This window comes from Anopheles merus, unplaced genomic scaffold (genome assembly GCF_017562075.2).
Source record: "Anopheles merus strain MAF unplaced genomic scaffold, AmerM5.1 LNR4000194, whole genome shotgun sequence".
NCBI classification, from domain to species: Eukaryota; Metazoa; Arthropoda; class Insecta; order Diptera; family Culicidae; genus Anopheles; species Anopheles merus.
In genome coordinates this window covers 19,930-31,875 of record NW_024427774.1, presented here as the reverse complement: position 1 = coordinate 31,875, position 11,946 = coordinate 19,930, and positions in this window count along the sequence as shown.

The window sequence follows — 11,946 nt, the reverse complement described above, 5'->3', positions numbered from 1 at the left end:
CTATCGTTGCGTGCATACGGACACGCTTGGGTATGTTTACCATACAAGGTTTACTAGGGAAACCTGCTTGCTCGACCATTGCCCTCCCGTCGCGGACACCATTCTTGGACAGAAGTCCTAGTACGTAGAGTACTTTCCCTAGGTATGTGCCCGTTCGTGACTATCGTTGCGTGCATACGGACACGCTTGGGTATGTTTACCATACAAGGTTTACTAGGGAAACCTGCTTGCTCGACCATTGCCCTCCCGTCGCGGACACCATTCTTGGACAGAAGTCCTAGTACGTAGAGTACTTTCCCTAGGTATGTGCCCGTTCGTGACTATCGTTGCGTGCATACGGACACGCTTGGGTATGTTTACCATACAAGGTTTACTAGGGAAACCTGCTTGCTCGACCATTGCCCTCCCGTCGCGGACACCATTCTTGGACAGAAGTCCTAGTACGTAGAGTACTTTCCCTAGGTATGTGCCCGTTCGTGACTATCGTTGCGTGCATACGGACACGCTTGGGTATGTTTACCATACAAGGTTTACTAGGGAAACCTGCTTGCTCGACCATTGCCCTCCCGTCGCGGACACCATTCTTGGACAGAAGTCCTAGTACGTAGAGTACTTTCCCTAGGTATGTGCCCGTTCGTGACTATCGTTGCGTGCATACGGACACGCTTGGGTATGTTTACCATACAAGGTTTACTAGGGAAACCTGCTTGCTCGACCATTGCCCTCCCGTCGCGGACACCATTCTTGGACAGAAGTCCTAGTACGTAGAGTACTTTCCCTAGGTATGTGCCCGTTCGTGACTATCGTTGCGTGCATACGGACACGCTTGGGTATGTTTACCATACAAGGTTTACTAGGGAAACCTGCTTGCTCGACCATTGCCCTCCCGTCGCGGACACCATTCTTGGACAGAAGTCCTAGTACGTAGAGTACTTTCCCTAGGTATGTGCCCGTTCGTGACTATCGTTGCGTGCATACGGACACGCTTGGGTATGTTTACCATACAAGGTTTACTAGGGAAACCTGCTTGCTCGACCATTGCCCTCCCGTCGCGGACACCATTCTTGGACAGAAGTCCTAGTACGTAGAGTACTTTCCCTAGGTATGTGCCCGTTCGTGACTATCGTTGCGTGCATACGGACACGCTTGGGTATGTTTACCATACAAGGTTTACTAGGGAAACCTGCTTGCTCGACCATTGCCCTCCCGTCGCGGACACCATTCTTGGACAGAAGTCCTAGTACGTAGAGTACTTTCCCTAGGTATGTGCCCGTTCGTGACTATCGTTGCGTGCATACGGACACGCTTGGGTATGTTTACCATACAAGGTTTACTAGGGAAACCTGCTTGCTCGACCATTGCCCTCCCGTCGCGGACACCATTCTTGGACAGAAGTCCTAGTACGTAGAGTACTTTCCCTAGGTATGTGCCCGTTCGTGACTATCGTTGCGTGCATACGGACACGCTTGGGTATGTTTACCATACAAGGTTTACTAGGGAAACCTGCTTGCTCGACCATTGCCCTCCCGTCGCGGACACCATTCTTGGACAGAAGTCCTAGTACGTAGAGTACTTTCCCTAGGTATGTGCCCGTTCGTGACTATCGTTGCGTGCATACGGACACGCTTGGGTATGTTTACCATACAAGGTTTACTAGGGAAACCTGCTTGCTCGACCATTGCCCTCCCGTCGCGGACACCATTCTTGGACAGAAGTCCTAGTACGTAGAGTACTTTCCCTAGGTATGTGCCCGTTCGTGACTATCGTTGCGTGCATACGGACACGCTTGGGTATGTTTACCATACAAGGTTTACTAGGGAAACCTGCTTGCTCGACCATTGCCCTCCCGTCGCGGACACCATTCTTGGACAGAAGTCCTAGTACGTAGAGTACTTTCCCTAGGTATGTGCCCGTTCGTGACTATCGTTGCGTGCATACGGACACGCTTGGGTATGTTTACCATACAAGGTTTACTAGGGAAACCAGGAAGGAATTCTAGGCACACGTTTTGTTCCATCCACAGTAACTTTCGTTCTCTTAAGGTAGCTATTTAACTTGTTTGCCATGATAAGTAACCTGCTTCCCCGACCGTCGCGGACACCATTCTTGGACAGAAGTCCTAGTACGTAGAGTACTTTCCCTAGGTATGTGCCCGTTCGTGACTATCGTTGCGTGCATACGGACACGCTTGGGTATGTTTACCATACAAGGTTTACTAGGGAAACCTGCTTGCTCGACCATTGCCCTCCCGTCGCGGACACCATTCTTGGACAGAAGTCCTAGTACGTAGAGTACTTTCCCTAGGTATGTGCCCGTTCGTGACTATCGTTGCGTGCATACGGACACGCTTGGGTATGTTTACCATACAAGGTTTACTAGGGAAACCTGCTTGCTCGACCATTGCCCTCCCGTCGCGGACACCATTCTTGGACAGAAGTCCTAGTACGTAGAGTACTTTCCCTAGGTATGTGCCCGTTCGTGACTATCGTTGCGTGCATACGGACACGCTTGGGTATGTTTACCATACAAGGTTTACTAGGGAAACCTGCTTGCTCGACCATTGCCCTCCCGTCGCGGACACCATTCTTGGACAGAAGTCCTAGTACGTAGAGTACTTTCCCTAGGTATGTGCCCGTTCGTGACTATCGTTGCGTGCATACGGACACGCTTGGGTATGTTTACCATACAAGGTTTACTAGGGAAACCTGCTTGCTCGACCATTGCCCTCCCGTCGCGGACACCATTCTTGGACAGAAGTCCTAGTACGTAGAGTACTTTCCCTAGGTATGTGCCCGTTCGTGACTATCGTTGCGTGCATACGGACACGCTTGGGTATGTTTACCATACAAGGTTTACTAGGGAAACCTGCTTGCTCGACCATTGCCCTCCCGTCGCGGACACCATTCTTGGACAGAAGTCCTAGTACGTAGAGTACTTTCCCTAGGTATGTGCCCGTTCGTGACTATCGTTGCGTGCATACGGACACGCTTGGGTATGTTTACCATACAAGGTTTACTAGGGAAACCTGCTTGCTCGACCATTGCCCTCCCGTCGCGGACACCATTCTTGGACAGAAGTCCTAGTACGTAGAGTACTTTCCCTAGGTATGTGCCCGTTCGTGACTATCGTTGCGTGCATACGGACACGCTTGGGTATGTTTACCATACAAGGTTTACTAGGGAAACCTGCTTGCTCGACCATTGCCCTCCCGTCGCGGACACCATTCTTGGACAGAAGTCCTAGTACGTAGAGTACTTTCCCTAGGTATGTGCCCGTTCGTGACTATCGTTGCGTGCATACGGACACGCTTGGGTATGTTTACCATACAAGGTTTACTAGGGAAACCTGCTTGCTCGACCATTGCCCTCCCGTCGCGGACACCATTCTTGGACAGAAGTCCTAGTACGTAGAGTACTTTCCCTAGGTATGTGCCCGTTCGTGACTATCGTTGCGTGCATACGGACACGCTTGGGTATGTTTACCATACAAGGTTTACTAGGGAAACCTGCTTGCTCGACCATTGCCCTCCCGTCGCGGACACCATTCTTGGACAGAAGTCCTAGTACGTAGAGTACTTTCCCTAGGTATGTGCCCGTTCGTGACTATCGTTGCGTGCATACGGACACGCTTGGGTATGTTTACCATACAAGGTTTACTAGGGAAACCTGCTTGCTCGACCATTGCCCTCCCGTCGCGGACACCATTCTTGGACAGAAGTCCTAGTACGTAGAGTACTTTCCCTAGGTATGTGCCCGTTCGTGACTATCGTTGCGTGCATACGGACACGCTTGGGTATGTTTACCATACAAGGTTTACTAGGGAAACCTGCTTGCTCGACCATTGCCCTCCCGTCGCGGACACCATTCTTGGACAGAAGTCCTAGTACGTAGAGTACTTTCCCTAGGTATGTGCCCGTTCGTGACTATCGTTGCGTGCATACGGACACGCTTGGGTATGTTTACCATACAAGGTTTACTAGGGAAACCAGGAAGGAATTCTAGGCACACGTTTTGTTCCATCCACAGTAACTTTCGTTCTCTTAAGGTAGCTATTTAACTTGTTTGCCATGATAAGTAACCTGCTTCCCCGACCGTCGCGGACACCATTCTTGGACAGAAGTCCTAGTACGTAGAGTACTTTCCCTAGGTATGTGCCCGTTCGTGACTATCGTTGCGTGCATACGGACACGCTTGGGTATGTTTACCATACAAGGTTTACTAGGGAAACCTGCTTGCTCGACCATTGCCCTCCCGTCGCGGACACCATTCTTGGACAGAAGTCCTAGTACGTAGCGTTCTTTATTGTACTTGATCAGTTTGTATTGCCTTCGCTTTGTTCCATCGACACTTGCTACTGCTCACTAAGGGGTTTTTGTTTGTGATGTGTACGATAAGCCACGGTCTATCCTATCCGGCACTTTATCAACACTTTTCACCCAAGTCATAGGAACGTAGTGTACTTTCCCTGATCGGTACACAATTTTGGTGCACGGCTATCCTGACCGGCAACTTGTACCAACATGGACATCCATGAACGCGTACGCTCGGGCTGCGCCCTCCGTGTTGTACTTTCCCTGATCGGTACACAATTTTGGTGCACGGCTATCCTGACCGGCAACTTGTACCAACATGGACATCCATGAACGCGTACGCTCGGGCTGCGCCCTCCGTGTTGTACTTTCCCTGATCGGTACACAATTTTGGTGCACGGCTATCCTGACCGGCAACTTGTACCAACATGGACATCCATGAACGCGTACGCTCGGGCTGCGCCCTCCGTGTTGTACTTTCCCTGATCGGTACACAATTTTGGTGCACGGCTATCCTGACCGGCAACTTGTACCAACATGGACATCCATGAACGCGTACGCTCGGGCTGCGCCCTCCGTGTTGTACTTTCCCTGATCGGTACACAATTTTGGTGCACGGCTATCCTGACCGGCAACTTGTACCAACATGGACATCCATGAACGCGTACGCTCGGGCTGCGCCCTCCGTGTTGTACTTTCCCTGATCGGTACACAATTTTGGTGCACGGCTATCCTGACCGGCAACTTGTACCAACATGGACATCCATGAACGCGTACGCTCGGGCTGCGCCCTCCGTGTTGTACTTTCCCTGATCGGTACACAATTTTGGTGCACGGCTATCCTGACCGGCACTAAATCGTCAGTTTTCGTCCATAACCTAGGAACGTCGTGTAGGTTTCATCATTTTTATGTTTGATTCGGTTTAATATGATTGAAAAATACGCTAAGTCCCAGAAATCTGAACTCGAATACTTCCTCCATGTTGCGCCAAAAGCTACTGACCAACGCCTAGCTTGTGACCCATTTATAGTTTAATTTCCATTAATAGTTTTGAAAAATACGCTAAGTCCCAGAAATCTGAACTCGAATACTTCCTCCATGTTGCGCCAAAAGCTACTGACCAACGCCTAGCTTGAGACCCATTTATAGTTTAATTTCCATTAATAGTTTTGAAAAATACGCTAAGTCCCAGAAATCTGAACTCGAATACTTCCTCCATGTGGCGCCAAAAGCTACTGACCAACGCCTAGCTTGAGACCCATTTATAGTTTAATTTCCATTAATAGTTTTGAAAAATACGCTAAGTCCCAGAAATCTGAACTCGAATACTTCCTCCATGTTGCGCCAAAAGCTACTGACCAACGCCTAGCTTGAGACCCATTTATAGTTTAATTTCCATTAATAGTTTTGAAAAATACGCTAAGTCCCAGAAATCTGAACTCGAATACTTTCTCCATGTGGCGCCAAAAGCTACTGACCAACGCCTAGGTACATGGTTGGTACATGGATTGTATGCATGCAGGCGTACTGCCGTGCTGGACCGGAAAATCGCACTAGCTACTAGAACGTAGAGTAATTCCCCTAGATAGGTGCTTTTGCATGCCTCTGATCGACGACCATGCAACTTGCAACGTGCGACACGCGTAGGTAGGCTTCCCCATACAAGTTCCCTAGGGTAGCACCAAATTGCATACTTTCAGGCGTAATTTTCGGAACCGTGTACCGTGCATGGTACAAGTATCAGTAGCTCGTGCAATTTGTTTTGCATCGTGTTGCGGTTGCCGGTGCGTCAAGATAGGAGTGTTTCGAGACTTTTGCCAAGCTTGAGTGCCATTTGCAGGATAATTGATGTTCTAGCCACGTTAAACATGCCACTTAATGCCGAAAAGGAAAAAGCCGTTTTCTAGGGACGTCCTGTCAAAAAGGTTGCCATCAGCGCTTTCCTCTCGAGTTCAGGATTCTTGGACTTAGCGTTTTTTCACGATCCAATCAAAAGACCAGATCGTGAAATAAACAATTAATACAAGTATGTACTAGTACATCCCTTCAACCGAAGGAAGTACACCATACATGACCCGTACGCCAATCATCCAAGCACATGACACGTCGACTAAGTCAACACATCATACAACTTGGACAACCGACGGGCAAGTAGGTCATCTCGTACACGACACATCGACCGACGAGGTCAACACGCCATGCACAAGACATCCTACTACCAAGACCGACCACCTCGACACACGACACGTTAACCAAACATGGTCAACATCATCATGCGCAAGGCAACCGGCCCAAACGGGTCAACATATACAACTTGTAACGAGAGCATGTAAGCTTACTGGTGTGGTCTGCACGTTCCTCGCATCAAGACAATCAAGTCAAGAAGGAGGAACGCCGACAAGCTCATTAGTGTTACGCGTCCATCTCCAACCTATGTCAAGTCACTCGTCTGACAAGGAAGAAGCACGACACATGTCCACTAATGTAAAGGAACAGTCTCCAGACCAAGTCAAGTCGCTCGTCTGACAAGGAAGGAGCCTGCACCAAGCTTCACCAGTATCCATCAAGTCCATTGTCCGTGAAGGCGGTCGAGCACAACACAGACCAGACAAGGTGAACAAAAGCTTACTACGAGTGTACTTATATGACTCACTGGTGTGGTCCGCACGGTCCTCACATCGAGACAATCAAGTCAAGAAGGAGGCACGCCGACAAGCTCATCAGTGTTAAGCAACCTTCTCCACAGCATGTCAAGTCACTCGTCTGACAAGCTAGGAGCACGATGCATGTCCACCAATGTAAAGCCTTAGTCTCCAGACCAAGTCAAGTCACTCGTCTGACAAGGAAGGAGCCTAAGTCAAGCTTCACCAGTACCCATTACCTAGTCCATGGCTGCATTAAGCACTTCATGAACAGGACAAGGTAGAGCCATAATGAGTGTACAGTATACGTACTGGTGTGGGTCGCACGGTCCTCACATCAAGACAATCAAGTCAAGAAGGAGGCACGCCGACAAGCTCACTAGTGTTACGTGTCCCGCTCCATACCATGGTCAAGTCACTCGTCTGACACGGAAGGAGCCAACTCTTGTCCACTAGTGTAAAGGAACGGTCTCCAGACCAAGTCAAGTCACTCGTCTGACAAGGAAGGAGCACGCACCAAGCTTCACCAGTGACCAACCCACTCCCTTGACGATGAAGGTAGCCAAGCTTCAACGCTAGGGTATGGGTAGTCCGTATGACTGTACTGGTGTGGGTCGCACGGTCCTCACATCAAGACAATCAAGTCGAGAAGGAGGCACGCTGACAAGCTCACCAGTGTTACGTGTCCCGCTCCATACCATGTCAAGTCACTCGTCTGACACGGAGAAGGAGCCAACTCTTGTCCACTAGTGTAAAGGAACGGTCTCCAGACCAAGTCAAGTCACTCGTCTGACAAGGAAGGAGCACGCACCAAGCTTCACCAGAGCACGGTACCACGGTCCCCAGACCAAGATGGTTAAATACGCCATCGAGGAAGGGGCACGCAATCCCTTGCTACACTCAACCAAGTACACTCTTGCTCTCACAAAAGTATCCCCTGTGTCGACGTGGTCCCCAGACCAAGACGCGCTTGCGCACATCGAGGAAGGGGCACACGGACAAACCACCAAGCATGGGTCGCCTGAGAGGATCGATGCGAACGCATCTCTACAACTCGCAGCTCCCAGCCTGAAGTCCCGTCGTTTGCGGGCGGTTGATAGGTGTCGAAACTAGGTATATCCACGTTGGGCAGAGCTCAAGCCAACGGCGTTCCCAGTTACGGTACTAACACGTGCAGCGAACTCCACTCATTGCGGCCTAGGTATAGCGGGATGAGACGCCGGGCTGCGAAGGCAGACTCCAACGGATCTCAGAGGGTTGTTAGGCCCGCTAGCTTCCGAACACCTAATGGGTTTGAGAAGCGCTATCAGCTCGGATTGGCTACGACCTTAGAGGCGTTCAGGCATAATCCAGCGGACGTAGCGTCATACCAAAGTCCGGTCGGACTAGTATTGAGCCAGTGGTCCGTACCTGTGGTTCCTCTCGTACTGCACAGGAATTCCGTTAAGATAGCGACTATAAGCACACACCAGTAGGGTAAAACTAACCTGTCTCACGACGGTCTAAACCCAGCTCACGTTCCCTTGAAAGGGTGAACAATCCTACGCTTGGTGAATTTTGCTTCACAATGATAGGAAGAGCCGACATCGAAGGATCAAAAAGCCACGTCGCTATGAACGCTTGGCGGCCACAAGCCAGTTATCCCTGTAGTAACGCTCGAGCCGTCGTCGTGAGCAGACGTGTTTCTGTCGAGCTCCGTGTCTGAGTTTACTCAATATATATGCAGTGTGCATAATCGGCCGTATATGTGAAATTTCAAATTGGTGCAAAAAGGAAAAGTTGAATATTTCAAAAAGTTATCGAACTTTTCACAAAATTTTTGTTGATAAGTCGCGGAGCCGCCGTCCTCCGGCCATATGCAAAAAATTTTTGGAAAAAGTTCATAAACAAAAAAGTGACTGTGCACGCGGTTTTTCTAAAATAACTTGGCGAAAAATGCTCGGATTCGCCCAACCAAAGTGTTAAATGGTGCGGGACGTTATTACCTATCGTTTGATACCCATATCGGGTGGTTTAGTGAAAAATTGAATTTTATATTAAGAGTTAAACAACTTTTTTAAGTGTTTTTTCAAAATATATTGAAAAGTGTGAGGCCAATCGAAACAGAAAAAACACCAACGTGTGCGTCGTAAAAATACCTTTCTGGCGAGTGGTCGGACGCTCAGATCGGTCCATAAACAAAAAAGTTATGGAAGTTCAAAGTTTACACTTAATTAAGTAAAGTGGAAAAGTTGCATAACTCCTGCAAAACGAGTTGGAGGCGCCTGGGCCCACTCGTTTGGCCCGAATATCGTAGGTGCTTGTACGCCCTTTCGAACGAAGTGTCGCTCGGCCCGATCGGAGTGATATTGGCGGAGTAGTGCAAGTGTAAAGAATTTGACGAATTGTTCAAAAAGTGTATAAGTTTTGGTGGAAACTTTGAAGTTGCACCACGCAAAAACTACTGGGCCGATTTTGATGAAAATCGAAATCTGAGTCGGGGCCAAGTAGTTTAACAAAGTGGCATACTCAGTTTGTTGAAAAAGTGTGTTAAAAAGTTAGTGAACTTTTTGAGTGGCGATTTTACTAACTTTGTGAAAAGTGGTCCGATTTTCGAAAACGACATTTCGTTCGAAGCGTCTTGGCAAGACAAACTCAACGACGTATCGAGTGTCCGCGCGAAATGAAGTTTGACAAAGTTATTAAGAGTGCAAAAAGTGTATAAATTAAATACTTAAGTGTTTTAAAAAAGTGCCTAAAAGTGAACGGATTTTTACAAAAAATACGTCAAAAGACGCGGGCTGACGAGCCCCGTTGACGAGTGTTAGTGTGGTGAAAATCCGTGGAAAAATACGACCAGGATCGCGGGTGGTAGTTTTTCCTATAGTAAAGTGTACACAATATACGGTTCGTCCAGACGTGTTTGCGCAAAGTTTTGCCCTTGGTTGACCTTGGCACGTGCCGGCCGGGCTTGAACGAGAAATTTTGCCCCCCCCTGGACCAACGGTCAACGGCTGTGACGTCAGCGGCTGCCCCCCCTTGACCAACGGTCATTTGCTGTGACGTCAGCAACGGCCGTATGGGGCGTGACGTCACAGGCATATAGTGAAAAGTGAAAAAAGTGCCATAAGTGGAAAAGTTTTGGACCGATTTGGAAAATTTTTGTTGATAAGTCGCGGAGCCGCCGTCCTCCGGCCATATGCAAAATTTTTTTGAAAAAAGTTCATAAACAAAAAAGTGAGTGTGCACGCGGTTTTTCTAAAATAACTCGGCAAAAGCTGGTTAGATTCGCCCAACCAAAGTGTTAAATGGTGCGGGACGATAATACCTATCGTTTGATACCCATATCGGGTAGCTTGGTGAAAAACCGAATTTTATATTAAGAGTTATACAACTTTTTTAAGTGTTTTTTCGAAATATAATGAAAAGTATGTGGCCAACCGAATCGGAAAAAACACCAACGTGTGCGTCGCCTAAATACCTTTCTGGCGAGTGGTCGAACGCCCAGATCGGTCCATAAACAAAAAAGTTATGGAAGTGTAAAGAATTTGGCGAATTGTTCAAAAAGTGTATAAGTTTTGGTGGAAACTTTGAAGTTGCACCGCGCGAAAACTACTGGGCCGATTTTGATGAAAATCGAAATCTGAGTCGGGGCCAAGTAGTTTAACAAAGTGGCATACTCAGTTTGTTGAAAAAGTGTGTTAAAAAGTTAGTGAACTTTTTGAGTGGCGATTTTACTAACTTTGTGAAAAGTGGTCCGATTTTCGAAAACGACATTTCGTTCGAAGCGTCTTGGCAAGACAAACTCAACGACGTATCGAGTGTCCGCGCGAAATGAAGTTTGACAAAGTTATTAAGAGTGCAAAAAGTGTATAAATTAAATACTTAAGTATTTAAAAAAGTGCCTAAAAGTGAACGGATTTTTACAAAAAATACGTCAAAAGACGCGGGCTGACGAGCCCCGTTGACGAGTGTTAGTGTGGTGAAAATCCGTGGAAAATACGACCAGGATCGCGGGTGGTAGTTTTTCCTATAGTAAAGTGTACACAATATACGGTTCGTCCAGACGTGTTTGCGCAAAGTTTTGCCCTTGGTTGACCTTGGCACGTGCCGGCCGGGCTTGGACGAAAATCTTGCCCCCCCTGGACCAACGGTCAACGGCTGTGACGTCAGCGGCTGCCCCCCCTTGACCAACGGTCATTTGCTGTGACGTCAGCAACGGCCGTACGGGGCGTGACGTCACAGGCATACAGTGCAAACCCAAAAAGTGCCGTAAGTTGGAAAATTGTGGGCCGATTTGGAAAATTTTTGTTGGTAACTCGCGGAGCCGCCGTCCTCTGGGCGCATGCCAAAAATTTTCCGGAAAATCGGAAAAACAAAAAAGTGTATGTGCACGCGCTTTTCCGGCCATATCTCGTCGGAAAATTGCCCGATCCGGAAAATTCCAACGCCAAACGGTAGGGCCGTGAAAGACCAACCCGCCGGTGTGTGAAAATCGCGGATCGGAAAAGCCTGTGAAAAGTTACGAGCGATTTTCCACGAAAAATAGTGTTTTTCCGGAATAACTTTTCCGGGAAAATCGGAAAAATTCAGGAGACGTGTGTAACGGGTGCGCGGGGAAATTCGGCTTGTCTGGACTACCCGGACGTCCAAATCGGACGGTAAATAAGCGAACAGTGCAATTTCCAGTTTCGTGACGTCTAACTGCACCACCAAAGTACTAGAGGGCGCCACCTGTCAAAATTAAAATTGGTCTATCTCTGGAACCACTGGTCGGATCCGGACGGGCAAGTGCTCGCTGGAATCAGCATCGCCCCGGCTATCTGCCAGTGCTGCCATCGTGGCCATTTTCGGCCGTTTCAGGGTTGCCAGTTTTTGACAGGTGGCCAAAATTTCAACTGTGCACCACTCCGAAACGGGTAGCCCCAGCTGAACGGGCAAGTGTTTGCTGACATTGGCATTTGCCCGGCTACCCAGCAGTGTGGCCAGCTTGGTCGAAAACGCTTGCGGCAGTG